General features: G+C 39.4%; 1 protein-coding gene and 1 non-coding gene across 3 annotated transcripts in view; both read left to right on the plus strand.

The window, feature by feature from the left end:
- Positions 1-18,181, plus strand: part of TRIM66 (tripartite motif containing 66) — a 79,387-nt gene that overhangs the window by 9,835 nt on the left and 51,371 nt on the right. The gene's annotated exons all lie outside the window — the stretch shown is intronic.
- On the plus strand, positions 6,469-6,572 carry LOC128566145 (U6 spliceosomal RNA). The gene has a single exon (XR_008374441.1). It is a non-coding gene; the product is annotated as a U6 spliceosomal RNA (small nuclear RNA).

The following is an 18,181-nucleotide window of genomic DNA, read 5'->3' on the forward strand; positions in this document are numbered from 1 at the left end:
GCCCAGACCTCCATAAGAGTTGTGCAGTGATCCCCAACCGGTGACCCGCACCCACCGGGCCTCCACATTCCCTGACCAGGAACTGCGGGAGCCACACAACCCTGCGTCCTCCCTCCTGTGTCCTCACAGCTTCCACACAAGCCCGTTCATCTGGATAGGGACTCTGGTAGCTGCGTGCCCTTTGGAGCCCTCCCTGCTCCTGCTCAGAGCTCTTTTCCTGGCCAGAGATTGCTGGAGCCTTGGGCTCTATGTGCCAAAGTCACTGGGCGCCTGGCACTCCCAGAACCGTGATCACCACCCCCAGCCCTATTGCTGGATCCGGGTGTGTCACAAACCAGAGCTGCTTCCACAACCAGAATTCCCTAGCTAGAGCAGCCCCAGAGGAACTACACAGGATCACTCCTTACAAAGATCCAGCAACAATAGAGTGATCCCGCTGGGGTCTAATCTTGGAGAGACACCTCCCCAACTCTGAGGACAGCCAGAGTCAATGGTGACAAACAATCATGAGGCGAAATCAACAGAAAAACTCTGGCAATATGAATAATCAGAGTAGATCAACTCCCTCAAGGATCAATGGGGCAGACACAGCACAAGATCCCATACACAAACAAATAGCTGAGATGTCAGAAATCGAATTCAGAATCTGGATAGCAAATAAGATCAAAATAGAATTCCAAGCAGTAACCCAAAAGATATCTCAAGAATTCAACGAATTCAAAGACCAAATGACCAAAAATTTTGACACACTGAGACAAGAAGTTGCAGCCCTCAAAGATCTGAGAAACACAGTAGAATCCCTCAGTAACAGAATGGAACAAACAGAAGAAAGGATTTCTGGCATTGAAGACAAAGCTTTCGAACGCTCCCAAACCCTCAAAGAAGAAGAGAAATGGAGAGCAAAAACAGACCACTCTCTCAGAGAGCTCTCGGATAATTTGAAGAAAACCAATATTCGTCTTATAGGGATCCCAGAAAGTGATGAAGTGGCTCCACAAGGCACAGAGTCTCTTCTCCATGAGATTATGAAGGAGAACTTTCCAGACATGCCAAGAGATTCCAAAATTCAGATAGCAGACAGTTTCAGAACTCCAGCACGACTCAACCCAAATAAGCCATCCCCCAGACACATCATAATCAATTTCACTAAAGTTCATATGAAGGAGAAAATTCTGAAAGCTGCCAGACGAAAGAAAACCATTACCTACAAGGGGAAGAATATCAGAATAACTGCAGATCTCTCTGCTGAAACCTCTCAAGCTAGAAGAGGATGGTCATCGACTTTTAATCTCCTAAAACAAAATAACTTTCAACCCAGGGTCCTGTACCCAGCTAAACTGAGTTTCATTTATGATGGAGAAATTAAATACTTCAACAACATTCACATGTTGAAGAAATTTGCCACAACTAAACCACCTCTCCAGGACATTCTTACACCTATCCTCCATAAAGACCAGCATAATTCTCCACCACAAAAGTAAACCCACCCAAAAAATTTTTGATCAAATTCCAACTTCCACAGTCGCAAAAGGATTAAAAATGTCCACTGGTCTCTCGAAAGGCTTATCAATACTCTCAATTAATGTGAATGGTTTAAATTGTCCTCTAAAGAGGCATAGATTAGCAGACTGGATACAAAAACTCAAGCCAGATATCTGCTGCATCCAAGAATCACATCTTACATTGAAAGACAGATATAGACTCAAAGTGAAGGGATGGTCATCTATATTCCAGGCAAATGGAGAGCAGAAAAAAGCAGGCATTGCAATCCTGTTCGCAGACGCAATAGGCTTTAAACCAACCAAAATAATTAAGGATAAGGATGGACGCTTCATATTTGTTAAAGGTAGTATGCAATATGATGAGATCTCAATTATTAATATTTATGCACCCAACCACAACGCACCTCAATTTATAAGAGAAACTCTAACAGACATGAGCAGCTCAATTTCCTCCACTTCCATAGTAGTTGGAGATTTTAACACTCCTTTAGCAGTCCTGGATAGATCCTCCAAAAAGAAGTTAAGCAAAGAAATTTTAGATTTAAACTCAACCATTCAACATCTGGACTTAACAGACATCTACAGAACATTTCATCCCCCAAAAACTGAATACATATTCTTCTCATCAGCCCACGGAACATACTCCAAAATCGACCACATCCTAGGCCACAAATCTAACCTCAGCAAATTTAAAAAAATAGAAATTATTCCTTGCATCTTCTCAGACCATCATGGAATAAAAGTTGAACTAAATAGGGGCGGCGCCTGTGGCTCAGTCAGTAGGGTGCCAGCCCCATATACTAAGGGTGGTGGGTTCAAACCCGGCCCCGGCCAAACTGCAACCAAAAAATAGCCGGGCGTTGTGGCGGGCGCCTGTAGTCCCAGCTACTCAGGAGGCTGAGGCAGGAGAATTGCTTAGGCCCAGGAATTGGAGGTTGCTGTGAGCTGTGTGAGGCCACGGCACTCTACCGAGAGCCATAAAGTGAGACTCTGTCTTTACAAAAAAAATTGAAAAAAAAAAAAAAAGTTGAACTAAATAACAACAGTAACCTGCATACCCATACAAAAACATGGAAGCTAAACAGCCTTATGCTGAAGGATAGATGGGTTATAGACGAGATTAAGAAGGAAATCACCAAATTTTTGGAACTAAACAACAATCAAGACATGAATTACCAGAACCTCTGGGATACTACAAAGGCAGTCCTAAGAGGGAAATTTATAGCAGTGCAAGCCTTCCTCAAGAAAACGGAAAGAGAGGAAGTCAATAACTTAATGGAACATCTCAAGCAACTGGAGAAAGAAGAACACTTCAACCCCAAACGCAACAGAAGAAAAGAAATAACCAAAATCAGAGCAAAATTAAATGAAATTGAAAACGAAAGAACTATACAACAGATCAATAAATCCAAAAGCTGGTTTTTTGAAAAGATCAATAAAATAGATAAACCTTTGGCCAACCTGACCAGGAAAAAAAAGAGTAAAATCTCTAATTTCATCAATCAGAAATGGTAATGATGAAATAACAACAGAACCCTCAGAAATTCAAAAAATCCTTAACGAATACTACAAGAAACTCTACTCTCACAAATATGAAAATCTGAAAGAAATCGACCAATACCTGGAAGCACGCCACCTACCAATACTTAGCCAGAATGAAGTGGAAATGTTGAACAGGCCTATATCAAGTTCTAAAATAGCATCAACTATACAAAATCTCCCTCAAAAGAAAAGCCCAGGACCAGATGGCTTTACGTCAGAATTCTACCAAACATTTAAAGAAGAACTAGTACCTATACTACTAAACCTCTTCCAAAATATAGAAAAAGAAGGAATATTACCCAGCACATTCTATGAAGCAAACATCACCTTGATCCCCAAACCAGGGAAAGACCCAACAAGAAAAGAAAATTATAGACCACTATCACTAATGAATATAGATGCTAAAATACTCAATAAAATTCTAACAAACAGAATTCAACAACACATCAAAAAAATTATACACCATGACCAAGTGGGATTTATACCAGGGTCTTAAGGCTGGTTCAATATACGTAAATCTATAAATGTAATACAACACATAAACAAACTTAAAAATAAAGACCATATGATTCTTTCAATTGATGCAGAAAAAGCTTTTGGTAATATCCAGCATCCCTTCATGATCAGAACACTTAAGAAAATTGGTATAGAAGGGACATTTCTTAAACTAATAGAGGCCATCTACAGCAAACCCACAGCCAATATTGTATTGAATGGAGTTAAATTGAAATCATTTCCACTTAGATCAGGAACCAGGCAAGGTTGCCCATTGTCTCCATTGTTCTTTAACATTGTAATGGAAGTTTTAGCCATTGCAATTAGGGAAGAAAAGGCGATCAAGGGTATCCACATAGGGTCAGAAGAGATCAAACTTTCACTCTTCGCAGATGATATAATCGTATATCTGGAAAACACTAGGGATTCTACTACAAAACTTTTAGAAGTGATCAAGGAATATAGCAATGTCTCAGGCTACAAAATCAACACCCATAAATCTGTAGCCTTTATATATACCAACAATAACCAAGCCGAAAAAACAGTCATGGACTCTATTCCTTTCACAGTAGTGCCAAAGAAGATGAAATATTTGGGAGTATACCTAACAAAGGACGTGAAAGATCTCTACAAAGAGAACTATGAAACTCTAAGAAAAGAAATAGCCAAAGATGTTAACAGATGGAAAAACATACCATGCTCATGGCTGGGAAGAATCAACATTGTTAAAATGTCCATAGTGCCCAAAGCAATGTATAACTTTAATGCAATTCCTATTAAAGCTCCATTATCATACTTTAAATATCTTGAAAAAAATAATACTTCGTTTTATATGGAATCAGAAAAAAACCTCAAATAGGCAAAATATTACTGAACAATAAAAACAAAGCAGGGGAATCACGCTACCAGACCTGAAACTGTACTATAAATCCATAGTGATCAAAACAGCATGGTACTGGCACAAAAGCAGAGAAGTAGATGTCTGGAACAGAATAGAGAACCAAGAGATGGATCCAGCTACTTACCGTTATTTGATCTTTGACAAGCCAATTAAAAACATTCAGTGGGGAAAAGATTCCCTATTTAACAAATGGTGCTGGGTAAACTGGCTGGCAACCTGTAGAAGATTGAAACTGGACCCACACCTTTCACCATTAACTAAGATAGACTCTCACTGGATAAAAGATTTAAATTTAAGACATGAAACTATAAAAATACTTGAAGAAAGTGCAGGGAAAACTCTTGAAGGAATCGGCCTGGATGAATATTTTATGAGGAGGACTCCCCAGGCAATTGAAGCAGTATCAAAAATACAATACACTACTGGGGGGTGACGCCTGTGGCTCAGTCGGTAAGGCGCTGGCCCCATATACCGAGGGTGGTGGGTTCAAACCCAGCCCCGGCTGAACTGCAACCAAAAAGTAGCCGGGCATTGTGGCAGGTGCCTGTAGTCCCAGCTACTCGGGAGGCTGAGGCAAGAGAATCGCTTAAGCCCAGGAGTTGGAGGTTGCTGTGAGCTATATGATGCCATGCACTCTACCAAGGGTAGAAAGTGAAACTCTGTCTCTACAAAAAAAAAAAAAAAAATACACTACTGGGACCTGATCAAACTAAAAAGCTTCTGCATAGCCAAGGACATAGTAAGTAGAGTAGTAAAGTAAGTAAAGCAAGCAGACAATCCTCAGAATGGGAGAAAATATTTGCAGGTTATACCTCTGATAAAGGTCTAATAACCAGAATCCACAGAGAACTCAAACGTATTAGCAAGAAAAGAACGCGTGATCCCATCTCAGGGTGGGCAAGGGACTTGAAGAGAAACTTCTCTAAAGAAGACAGACGCACGATCTACAAACACATGAAAAAAAGCTCATCATCCTTAATCATCAGAGAAATGCAAATCAAAACTACTTTGAGATATCACCTAACCCCAGTAAGAGTAGCCCACATAACAAAATCCCAAAACCAGAGATGTTGGCGTGATGTGGAGAAAAGGGCACACTTCTACACTGCTGGTGGGAATGCACACTAATACGTTCCTTCTGGAAGGATGTTTGGAGAATACTTAGAGACCTAAAAATAGACCTGCTATTCGATCCTATAATTCCTTTACTAGGTTTATACCCAGAAGACCAAAAGTCACAATGTAACAAAGACATCTGTACCAGAATGTTTATTGCAGCCCTATTCATAATTGCTAAGTCATTGAAGAAGCCCAAGTGCCCATCCACCCACGAATGGACTAGCAAATTGTGGTACATGTATACCATGGAATACTATGCAGCCTTAAAGAAAGATGGAGACTTTACCTCTTTCATGTTTACATGGATGGAGCTGGAACATATTCTTCTTAGCAAAGTATCTCAGGAATGGAAGAAAAAGTATCCAATGTACTCAGCCCTACTATGAAGCTAAATTATAGCTTTCACATGAAGACTATAACCCAACTATAGCACAAGACTATGGGGAAAGGGCCAAGGAAGGGGAAGGGAGGGGGGAGGTTTTGGTGGAGGGAGGGTAATGGGTGGGGCCATATCTATGGTGCATCTTAGAATGGATACAGGCGATTGCACTAATGTACACAGCTATGATTTAACAATAAAAAAATAAAATTAAAATTAAAATAAAATGTAGCGGGTGCCTGTAGTCCCAGCTACTCGGGAGGCTGAGGCAAGAGAATCGCGTAAGCCCAAGAGCTAGAGGTTGCTGTGAGCCGTGTGACGCCACGGCACTCTACGCGAGGGCGGTACAGTGAGACTCTGTCTCTACAAAAAAAAAAAATTAAAATAAAAATAGCCAGGCATTATGGCAGGTGCCTGTAGTCCTAAGTGCTCGAGAGTCTGAGGCAAGAGAATCACTTGAGCCCAGGAGTTTGAAGTGGCTGTGAGCTAGACGACATGGCACTCTACCAAGGGTGACAAAGTGAGACTCTGTCTACCACCCCCCCCAAAAAAAAAAACTGGAACGATACAGAGGAGATTAGCATGACCCCTGCGCAAGGATGACACACAAATTCGTGAAGCAATCCATCTTTTTGAAAAAATACAAGAAAAAAAACTTAGATTTGGAAACACTGGACTCACATTCTTTTAAGTAGAGCATTTCACTTATAGAGACTGCTGTGCCCTTGGTGGCATTTGAATTTACTACTCTGACTTAAGTATAGTCTTCCATACTCTACCTCCTTCACGCTTCTACATTTCAGGAGACACAAAGAAAAAGGATGAACTAAACTATGGTGAAAAGCAGCCAGAGAAAAGGGGTAGAAATAGGGTCATTTGCCCTTTCCCTTTGTTCTCTGAAAAGAAACTCATTGCTTATAAGTACCTTTTATTTAAGTTTTTATCCTCTTGCAGTTACGTCAATTGCTGTTTTTTTTTTTAATATTTCAGAATACTATTTAATGGGGTTCAATGTTTTCATTACATGAATACCTTGTACACATATATTGCTAAGTCAGAGCTTTTGGTGTACCCATTAACAGAATAGTGCTCATTGTACTCAATAAGTAAGTTTTTATCCCATCCCTACCCTTCTTCCCTCCTCCCTTCTTGGTTTCTCACATCCTTTATTTCACTTTGCGTTCATGGGTATCCAAGCCACTTATTAGTTCCCAGTTATTAGAACACATTGTGTTTGGTTTTCCATTCCTGAAGCACTCAACTTAGGCCAATAATCTCCATCCTCATTGCTGCAAACAATTGCTCTTCTGAGACAGAAACAAAACGCCTATTTTTCTGTGTTCTTGCTCTACGTAGTGCTCACTGGTGGTAGAAACCATGCCACCTTTCTGAATCCCCAGGATCATTGTTATGCAACATCTAAAGCAGCAGTTTTCAAACTGTGGTCTATAAATACTATGAGGGTCCCTGAGACACTTTAAAGAGGTTCACAAAATCAAAACAGTTTTCACTAGGTTGACATTTGCACTGATGGTGCCAAAGCAGTGGTGTGTAAAACTGCTATTGGTTTGGGCACTGAACTGGTTGACATAAGTCATCGTTTACTTCACCACTAATCATTTGCCGTTTTTTAAAAAAGGAGGTAATTTAACTTGATAATGTCCATAACGAAGCAGCAAAAATTTTATTAAATCTCAGTTCTCGAATACATTTTTTAATATTCTGGGTGAAGAAATTGGAAATGTGCACAAAGTACTTCTGCTACATGTCAAAGTGAGAAACTGTACTTGTGCTATTGAGTTGTAAGCTAAACTAGCCTTTTTATTTTTTCATGGAACACCTGCTTTACATGAAAGAACCACCGACAAACTGGTTATTCAACCTTAGAAATTTGGCAGATATTTTCTCAAAGTGTCAGGATTTGTTGCCAATGACAAAATTTAAGCTTTCAAGAAAAAATTAGAATTCGGTAAACTCTTAGGGAATTTGACAGCTTCTCAATACTTAAAGAATTTTCTAATGAAATTAGCAGTGATACTGAAGAGCATCATTTTTTTGTTATTCTATAATGAAACGTGTCACTATTTGGAACATCTCTGTAAGTAATTGAATCAATATTTTCTAGATGGCCAATGCTTGGTATTATAAAATTATACCTGGCTTTAAAAGTAGTTCAAAGTACAAGATAGGTAAATGGATTTTAATGAAACAGAGGAAGAAAAGTTCATTAATATAGTTTCAGATTCTAACGTATAATTAACATTTAAGAAACTACCACTTGTTGAATTTTGGTGTGATATTGAAGAATATCCCTAATTATCTGATAAGGTTATTAAGATATTCCTATTTTTCCAACTGTATATGTGAGGCTGGATTTTCTTCATATATTGTAAACTAAACAGTGTATAACAGATTGACTAGGGAGGTATGGGAATCCAGCTTTCTTCTATTAAGCCAGACATTAGAAAGATTTCTAAATATGAAAAAAAAGGGATTCTTTTCATTAAATTAATTTTTTTGGAAAATAGTTATTTTTCCCAAAAGTATGTCATTCATGTTAACATGTAGCAGGTTTATTATTTTCTAAGTTTTTAATATTTATTTATTTATTTTGAGACAGTCTCACTCTTTTGCCTGGGCTAGAATTCTGTGGCATCAGCCTAGCTCACAGCAACCTCAAACTCCTAGGTTCAAGCAGTCGTCCTGCCTCAGCCTCCCGAGTAGCAGGAACTACAGGCGTCTGCCATAACACCTGGCTAATTTTTTTCTGTTTTTCATAGAGATGTGATCTTACTCTTGCTCGAGCTGTTCTTGAACTTCTGAGTTCAGGTGATCCTTCTACTTTGGCTTCCTGGAGTGCTAGGATTATAGGCATGAGCCACCACACTTAGCCTATATGTTTTCACTTTTAATTTCTAATGTGGCAAATAGCAATAGACATAACCTACATAAAATCTCTTTGAGGTCTTCAATAACTACAAAATGTAAGGGATTCCAAGACCAAAAGTTTGAGAACCACTGGTCTAATGAAAGAAATTCAGCCGTATTTAAACCTTCTAGTAGAGAATACCCTCACCTCTATTGGGACTACTTCTATAGCTTCTTTCTGCCAAAATAATTGCCCTTGGTGCCTCAGAAGAAATTAAAGGTGAAAGTCCTATCCATTGCTTCATGTAGTGGCACCTTTCTAGGCCCTAAGCAGCCTGGCCTCTCCCAGCCCCATCACCCTTCCTTCTTTAGTAGGCCTAGCTCCCCGAAGACTTCAGACGAGAAGTGAAATTCTTTTTTCAAACTTACATAATTACAGAGCTCTAAATTTGAATTAAATTATTTTTATTTTCTTTTTCTTTCTTTCTTTTTTTTTTTTTTTTGAGACAGAGTCTCACTATGTCACCCTTGGTAGAGTGCCGTAGGATCATAGCTCACAGCAACCTCAAAGTCTTGGGCTTAAGTGATTCTCTTGCTTCAGCCTCCCAAGTAGCTGGGACTACAGGAGTCTGCCACGACACCTGGCTATTTTTTGTTGTAGTTGTCATTGTTGTTTAGCAGGCCTGGGCTGGGCTTGAACCCACCAGCTTTGGTGTATGTGGCTGGCACCTTACTCACTGAGCTATGAGCGCTGAGCCTATTTTGTTTCTTAAATAAGTACAAGCATAAGTCAGGCATTGTGGCAGGTGCCTGTAGTTCCAGCTTCTTGGGAGGCTGAGGCAAGAAAATTGCTTAAGCCCAGGAGTTTGAGGTTTCTGTGACCTATGACGTTACAGCATTCTACAGAGGGCGATAAGTAAGACTCTTGTCTCAAAAAAAGAAAAGTACAAATTTAAAACTAGGTACAACTTTTGCTTTGAGCTCTAATGCAATTACAAAACATTCTCATTTTGTGCCACAATGTCATTTAGGCTTCACATGATAGGAATGCATTTATGTTTTTGTGTGTGTGTGTGTGTGTTTGTTTGAAACAGAGTCTCACTTTGTCGCCCTTGGTAGAGTGCTGTGGTGTCATAGTTCACCACAACCTCCAACTCTTGGGCTCAAGCAATTCTCTTGCGTCAGCCTCCCAAGTAGGTTGGACTCAGGTGGCCACAACGCCAGCTGTTTTTTTAGAGGCAGGGTCTCGCTCTTGCTCAGGCTGCTCTCAAACTTGTGAGCTCAGTCAGTCCAGCCGCCTTGGCCTCCTAGAGTGCCAGTATTATAGGCATGAGCCACCACACCCAGCCTCATGGCCAGCTATTTTTAGAGACAAGGTCTTGCACTGGCTCAGGCTGGTTTCAAACCTGTGAGCTCAGGCAATCCAACTGCCTTGGCCTCCCAGAGTGCTAGGATTATAGGTGTGAGCTACTGCACCCGGGCCCTGCATTATTTATGTTTTAAGCCTGCCCCTCTCTCTGCTTTAACTTAAGATAAGTAATACTGCCTGGTGTGAACTAGATCCTGAACTCTGAACACTGCCTCTAAAATCTTGTTGTGATGGATACGTAGACGATCCATTTAGAGCGTGGTAGTGTGGGTTTGTAGTACCAGCTACTCAGGAGGCCAAGGCAGGAGGATTACTTGGGCCCAGTAGTCTGAGTCCAGCCCAGGCAACATAGTGATCCCTGTCTCACAAAAACATAAACTCTTCTCATAATGAAGTACTAATTTTTAAAATTACTGGGGAGAATTCATGAAAATACATGTGTAAACCTCAGCTTGAGAACATTTCAGTCATTAAGAGTGTGAAGTTTGGAATCAGACTGCCCTGGATTTGAATTTGAATTCTGTCATTTACCATCTACCTTTTGCATGACCCAACCTCTCTGAGCCTCAGTTTCCTCAACCTGTCCCTCATGTTTTCATTTAATTTGTAAAATTAACATAATCTCTATTTCCAAGGATGGTTATAAAGATTAAAATAAAGTATTATATATAAAGCATCCATTATAAACTTGGCACTTAATAAATTTCCTTCCCTTTTTCAAAAGCAAAACTTTCATTAAGCTTGTCTTCCAGTAAGGAGAGGCATCGGTCTAGGATACTTTTGAGGGCAAAAAACTTTATAAGAAAAACACAACCTAGAAGATACCTCCAGGCTTTGTTTTCCATGGTAGAGATGTGTTAGTATCTTTTTTGGGCCCAAGTGAGCAGTCAGGCTGAGGCATGAGCTTCCGATTCTAGGGAGGGACATGCCTAGGCTTCTGAGGCCTTGTTTTCTCTGAGGTTTCTCTAGCCTATCCAGGAACTTCTACCTCAAAGAAATAAATCACTCTTCTTTGTACTTCATTTATAGAGAATGGAGCTTGCTCATTCTACACACTGCTTCATGCTTGAGGTTATCAGTGGAAAAAACCCCAGCATTGGCACAGACATGGGCATAGACAGGGACATGAGCTTTATGGGCCTGCCACTAACTGACCAGAAACACTGTTAGGAGTGGAGAGATGGAGGCTGTGGTACTTACCTGCTCATTGTGCCATTGGTACCTGTCAAGTGTGGGTTCTTGGATGCTGCCCTGCCAGCATTTGGTCTGTAAGGACTGCTTCCAGGGCTCGATCCAGGAGCTAGGGCAGAATGCCAAGGCTCCCGGGACTGTCCCAGATGGTAAGCACAAAGGCATCACAGATTCACCTCCTTCAACATAATAGTCTTTTCCTGTATCACAGGAAGTGAATTTCAGGCAGAGAAAGAATCAGAATTTAAACACCCAAGGGACACTCACGGCTGAAAGCAATTCTTTGGGGAATCCGTAAGACAAAGCAAATCCTCTTGGTGCCTAATATATCTGTTGTGTAAGCTGGAATTTTTCATGTTCTTGTCCTTAAATTGGTGGTAGGCTAAGAAACCTGGGAATGTTTTTTTTTTTTCCCCCTCTGGGAAGGTTTTGATTCAAGGTTTAGCTCACTCCCCGGATGGAGAGGATGTGTACTGGCTCACTAAAACTCCATGGCAGTTGGAGAATGGCTGGCCTCCTAGGGTTGGTCAGGAACAAATTTTGAACAGAATCACACTGACTAGTGAACCATTCACTATTTAAGCTGCTGCCCAGCAGGGAGGAGCCTGTGTCTTGCTACTGAATGTCAGGTTTCCTAGGAAACAGTCCTATTGAGAACTGTGAAGTCCTTGGAGACAGGAACTGGGTCCCTTCATTTCAGTGTTTTAGCACGGGGCATGCAATAGTGGTGCAGTGAGTGTCCGCTGAATGTAATCATGCAATGACAAAGTCAGATAAAAGCTGGCAACACTTAGGAACATCATCATTGATCTTTTCGGTTTATTTTCTTCTCTGAAATAGTTCCAAAGTGATTTGTAGCACAGATCTAAGCCCTCTTTCAGGTGTTATAGCATTGCAAGTTGAATGGGCTTTCACTAGTCTAGGAATCAGTGAACATACGGCAAAAAGCCTCTTTAGTAGAAACTAAGGGATTTTGCCTTGGGCTCTTTGCCAGTCCTTGAAGGGAAGGTGGTGGAAGAATCATGGCAGTCAGTCGAATGGGAAATAAAATAAAGATGCCTTGGGGACTGAGTGTGGTAACAGAACCTTAGGAGGTTGTGTTGGAAGTCAAGTAGTAAGCAGAGACCAGTACTTCTGTTGGAATATGTGATTACAAGTTAGGGGCTGCTGCAGCACTGGCTCTAGGGCAGCGGTTCTCAGCCTGTGGGTCGCGACCCCTTTATAACAATGAAAATACATCCTGCCTATCAGATATTTACGTTACCATTCATAATAGTAGCAAAATTACAGTTATGAAGTAGCAATGAAAATAATTTTATGGTTAGGGACCACCACAAAATGAGGAACTGTATTAAAGGGTCATGGCATTAGAGGCTTTAGGAAGGTTGAGAACCACTGCTCTAGGGGGCATCATGAATCCACTGAGTATATGCCCAACTTTCATAAAAGCTAACAGAGAAACAGTGTGCTTTTTTGTGAGTGGCCTTGGCCAGGCCATATCTATGACAGACTACAAGATCAGTCTAGCAGATTGGGAGAAGTTTGTCATGTGGAGATCATCACAGAGAAAGAGGACCAAGGAAACCCACAGAAAGTCTGCATATCAACATCAAAGTAGCAGAAGCAGACCTGAAAAGTTGTAAGAGTGCCATATACATATTTCCTGCAGTATTTGACAGTTTGCATCACTGTCACTTGGAATAACTTTAGTTCTAAATCTAAACCTCAACAGCCACCTCTTAAGTCATCTGGAGGGACAACTATGATCAAAAGACTTCTGGTATCCTACAACTGAGCTGATTTAGGTCCATCCCATTTGGCAGCAGCAATAAATGGTAGGTAGCACCTTGCTAATGGGTTTATTTAAAACCTGCTATTCTTACATATTTTGGACAACTTTCATAGAAATTGCTGCATACACATATCCTACTGCATATTATGCTACGCTTCTCTGTATGCTAATTTCTTGGGGAGCTAATCCTTGTCATTAAATACCATAAGGACAGGGCTTTAGAATATACTATTGTGAGATTGTATCCTTGAAATTGTGAAATCACTTTTTTATACGTTTAGTAAAGCCAAGGGCAAATAGTGGTCTTCAATGAAAAAGGGGAGATAATCCATATTGCTACTGAGTAGTAAGATACTCTAGTTATTGGAGACTGAAAAGTCAGAAGGCATTGAAAAGTAAGGGGAACATGTAAGCGTAAAAGGGCTATCAGTCTTTTATAATTTTATTTGCAAAACGACTGCTTTATTCTACCTTTCAGTGAGGAAATAGATGTAAAGGTGTGATTAAGAGCAAACACATCAGGCTGGATTACGGCGCCAGCCACATAACACCAAGGCTGGTGGGTTTGAACCCAGCCCGGGCCAGCTAAACAATGACAACTGCAACAAAAAATAGCTGGGAGTTGTGGCTACTCCCAGCTACTTGGGAGGTTGAGGCAAGAGAATTGCTTGAGCCCAAGAGTTTGAGGTTGTTGTGAGCTGTGAAAAACACCCCGGCACTGTACCGAGGGTGACTTAGTGAAACTCTGTCTCAAAAAAAACACACACATCAGCTAGGCTCTGTGACCTATGGCAAGTTATTTGCACTTCTGAGCCTCAGTTAGCTTTTGTGATGAATGACAAAATACATATAGCACTTGCCTCAATATTACTGTGAGATTAAATTAAATGATAACATTTGTGCTTAGTATTGTGCCTACCACTTGGAAAATTCTATTAATGGTTATTATTATTTTATTTTATTTTTTATTGTTGGGGATTCATTGAGGGTACAATAAGCCAGGTTACACTGATTGCAATTGTTAGGTAAAGTCCCTCTTGCAATCATGTCTTAATGGTTATTATTAAGGAAATAGATACTCAGAAAAATCAACTACTAGGGCATAGCAATTCAAACACAATTCATTCATTTGCAAGTTATACAGTAATAGTATGAGATGATAAATGAAAGTAAGGTGCTACAGGCTTCACAGGGTAGCTCATACCTATAATCCTGTTGTTTGGGGAGACCAAGATAGGAGGCTTGCTTGAGGCTAGGAGTTCAAAACTACCTGAGCAACAGAGCAAGACTTAATCTCTACAAAAAAAAAAAAGACTACTTGGGAGGCTGAGGCAAGAGAATCGCTTAAGCCCAGGAGTTTGAGGTTGCTGTGAGCTGTGTCGCCACAGCATCTACCAAGGGTAACATAGTGAGACTGTCTCAAAATAAAAAAAAGAAAGAAAGAAAAATTGTTGAACATTGATTTCCCATTCTAGCAAGCAAGCAGCTAGAGCTAAAAAATAAAATCAGGTGCTATAGTATTCCAAAGTATCCTCTGATTTACCCTGAAAAGATTATGTTTCATAGTTACAATGTGGGAAATGTTAAATGAATGTCAGTTATTCAGAGGTTCCTGATGATTTATAAACAAATTAAAAATAAATTTTGCTTTGTAGTTTATACATTTTGCCTCATTCCAATCTATTAACACTGTGAAGTAAGAAGTATGAAAACCCTTTTGGTAAGTGGTCAGGGTCCCCTGCTCCCTGGCTCCAGATCTTATTTTCTTTTCTCTACTTCTTCCGTGTCTTTTTACTTTTCTTAGTTCTAAACAATTAGAAAAACACATGTTGAAATATAATTTTACATTGCCACGTACTTGGCTAATAATTACTCACCTTATATGTATGTCTATTTTAAATAAAGTAGGAAGGTGGGGGGGAAAAGAATGGGCTTTAGATCTGGATTTTGAGCCCTCTAAACCTGTGGGCAAGCTACCAGATCTCTTGAAGTCTGCTGAGTCTGGAGTATAGAAAAAATATGGTCTATTTTGATTTTTTATATTTATGATTTTTAAACATAACTTAAAACCTTAGTTTTTCCTTAAACTTTTAAATTTTGACTTATAAATCTTATTCTATTTGTAAGTGGAGTAAATTTTAACAATGACTTTCATAGGAACTGATTAATATTAGTACTTACAAATTTTGTTAATATTTGCCTTTATAAATATATTTGATTTTTAAGTACTTCAGTTACCTAGCAAATAGACATTCTTTATTACTTAAAAAAGTTTTAACTTCTACCTTTAGGCTATTGTGAATAATGCTGCTATGAATATGAGTGTACTAAGTTAAATTTATAAATATAGTGAATCTTAACTATGTCATAAAATTTCCAGCACTATTGGATTAATAACTAGAATATAGAAAGAACTCCTACAAACACAACTCAAATATAAAAAACAACCTTATATAAAAATGGGCAAAGAAAAAAAATTAAAATGGGCAAAGGACTTGAATAGGCATTTCTCAAAAGAAGATAAGCAAATAGCCAATAGGCACATGAAAAAATGCTTGACATTTCTAATCATTAGAGAAGTGCACATTAAAACCACATGTGACATACTACCTCACATCCCCATTACGATGACTATCAAACAAAACCGTCAGAAAATAACAGGCTATGGAAAGAATATGGGGAAATTAGAATCATTTTGCATTATTGGATAGAACAGAAAATAGTACAGCCACTGGAAAACAATATGGTGGTTCCTCAAAATATGAAAATAGAATTGCCATATGATCCAGCAATTCTAATTCTGGGTATGTATTCAAAAAATTTAAAGCAGGCTCAAAGAGATCTATACACGCATGTTCATAGTAGCATTATTCAAAATAGCCAAAAGGTAGAGGCAATCATAAGGGACTGTCAGCAGAGAAATGGAGGGAAAAAAATATGTGGTATATGCATATAATAGAATATTATTATTCAGCTGTAGTAAGGCTGACACAGCATTTCCATCACAGCATGAATGAACCTTAAAGACATTATGCTAAATGAACTAAGCCAATCAGTCACAAAAGGACAAGTACTGTATAGATTCTGGTTACATAAGTTACTTAGAGTAGTCAAATTTATAAGAGACAGTAGAATAGTGGTTGCCAGCAGCTGAGAAGAATGGGAAGTTGCTATTTAATAGGTACAGGGATGTCCAACCTTTTGGCTTCTCTGCACCATGTTGGAAGAACAAAGAGTTGTCTTAGGCCACACAATAAAAACACAAACACTAATGACAGCTGTTAAGCAAAATAAAAGGTCTGAATAATTTCCATGATATCACAGATAAGCAAAAAGTTCTTGCATAATCTGCATGCGGCATGTAGGCCACAGGTTGGACATACTTGGATAGAGTTTCAGTTTTGTCCTTTTTTTGAGGTAGAGTCTCACTCGGTTGCCCTGGTTAGCTCACAGGAACCTGAAATTCTTGTGCTTAAGAGATCTTGCCTCAGCCTCCCAAGTAGCTGGGATTACAGGCACCGCCACAACACAGCTAAGTTTTGTCCATTTTCTTTTCTTTTCTTTTTTTTTTTTTTGCAGTTTTTTGGCTGGGGCTGGGTTTGAACCCACCACCTCCAGCATATGGGGCTGGTGCCTTACTCTGTTGAGCCACAGGTGACGCCTGAGTTTTGTCCATTTTCAATGGAGTTGTTTTTATGTTGTTGACTTTTGGAATTCTTTATGTATTCTGGATATCAATCCCTTATCAGATAAATGATTTGCAAATATTTTCTCCCATTCTGTGGTTTGCTTTTTGATTCTGTTGATAGTGTTCTTTGATGCATACGAGTTTTTAATTTTAATGAGGTCAAACTTACCTATTTTTTCTTTTGTTGCCTGTGCTTTTGGTGTCATACCAAAGAAATCATTGCCAAATCCAATGCCAGGAAGCTCTTCCTCTATGTTTCTTTTAAGAGTTTTATAGTTGATCTGGTGTGGTGCCTCATGCCTGTAATCCTAGCACTGTGGGAGCTGAGGTGAGTGATTGCTTGAGCTTATGAGTTCAAGACCAGCCTGAGCAAAAATAAGACCCCCATCTCTACTAAAAATAAAACCACTATCCAGGCATAGTGGTACATGCCTGTAGTCCCAGCTACAGAGGCAAGAGGATTGCTCGAGCCCAAGAGTTTGAGGTTGCTGTGAGCTGTGATAGAGCCATGGCACTATCCAGAACAACAGAGTAAGACTCTGTCAAAAAAAAGAGTCTCATAGTTTTAGCACTTATGTTTAGGTCTCTAATCTCACTTAAGATTTTTAATGTGAACTAATTATGCATATCTCAGGGTTTTGTTTGATTCTGATGTCAGAGTATTAAATTCATATTTATGACAGTTATTAGAATTATGGTATTTGTTGCCAAGTTATTGTAAGTGCAGTGAAGAATAAAACCTAAGCTTTGGTGTTAATGTATCTGGACATCTGAGTGTCAGTTCTGATCTGCCTGACACCTAATAGTTTTATAACTTGGACAAGTTATTTCATCTCTCTGAGTATTTTTGCTGATAAAATGGGGATAATGATAGTAGTTATAACTCATAAGATTGTTATGAACGTTAAATGAGAATGTGTAGTATATAAAGCATTCTGTTCTATACCTATGATGAGACACTAAGAAATGTAAAAAAGTGCTGTTATTTAGAACTTGTAAATGGAACCATGCTTGATTTGGAACCGATAAGGCAATTTTGTATATGTATAGGCATCTTGTCTTTTTTTTTTTTTTTTTTTTTTGCAGTTTTTGGCCGGGGCTGGGTTTGAACCTGCCACCTCTGGCATATGGGGCCAGCGCCCTACCCCTTTGAGCCACAGGTGCCACCCGGCATCTTGTCTTTTTTAGTAAATCCTATGATCTGGCTACAATGTTGTTACCTTCCACATTTGCATTTATGAGTGAAGAATGGAATCTTTCTCTTTATTCATTGGAGTTATTAGGACTGTACCTATGGTATGTGTTGGTTTGTGTGTTTCTCTTTTCCACAGGTAT

Source organism: Nycticebus coucang, chromosome 14, assembly GCF_027406575.1.
Source record: "Nycticebus coucang isolate mNycCou1 chromosome 14, mNycCou1.pri, whole genome shotgun sequence".
NCBI lineage: Eukaryota > Metazoa > Chordata > Mammalia > Primates > Lorisidae > Nycticebus > Nycticebus coucang.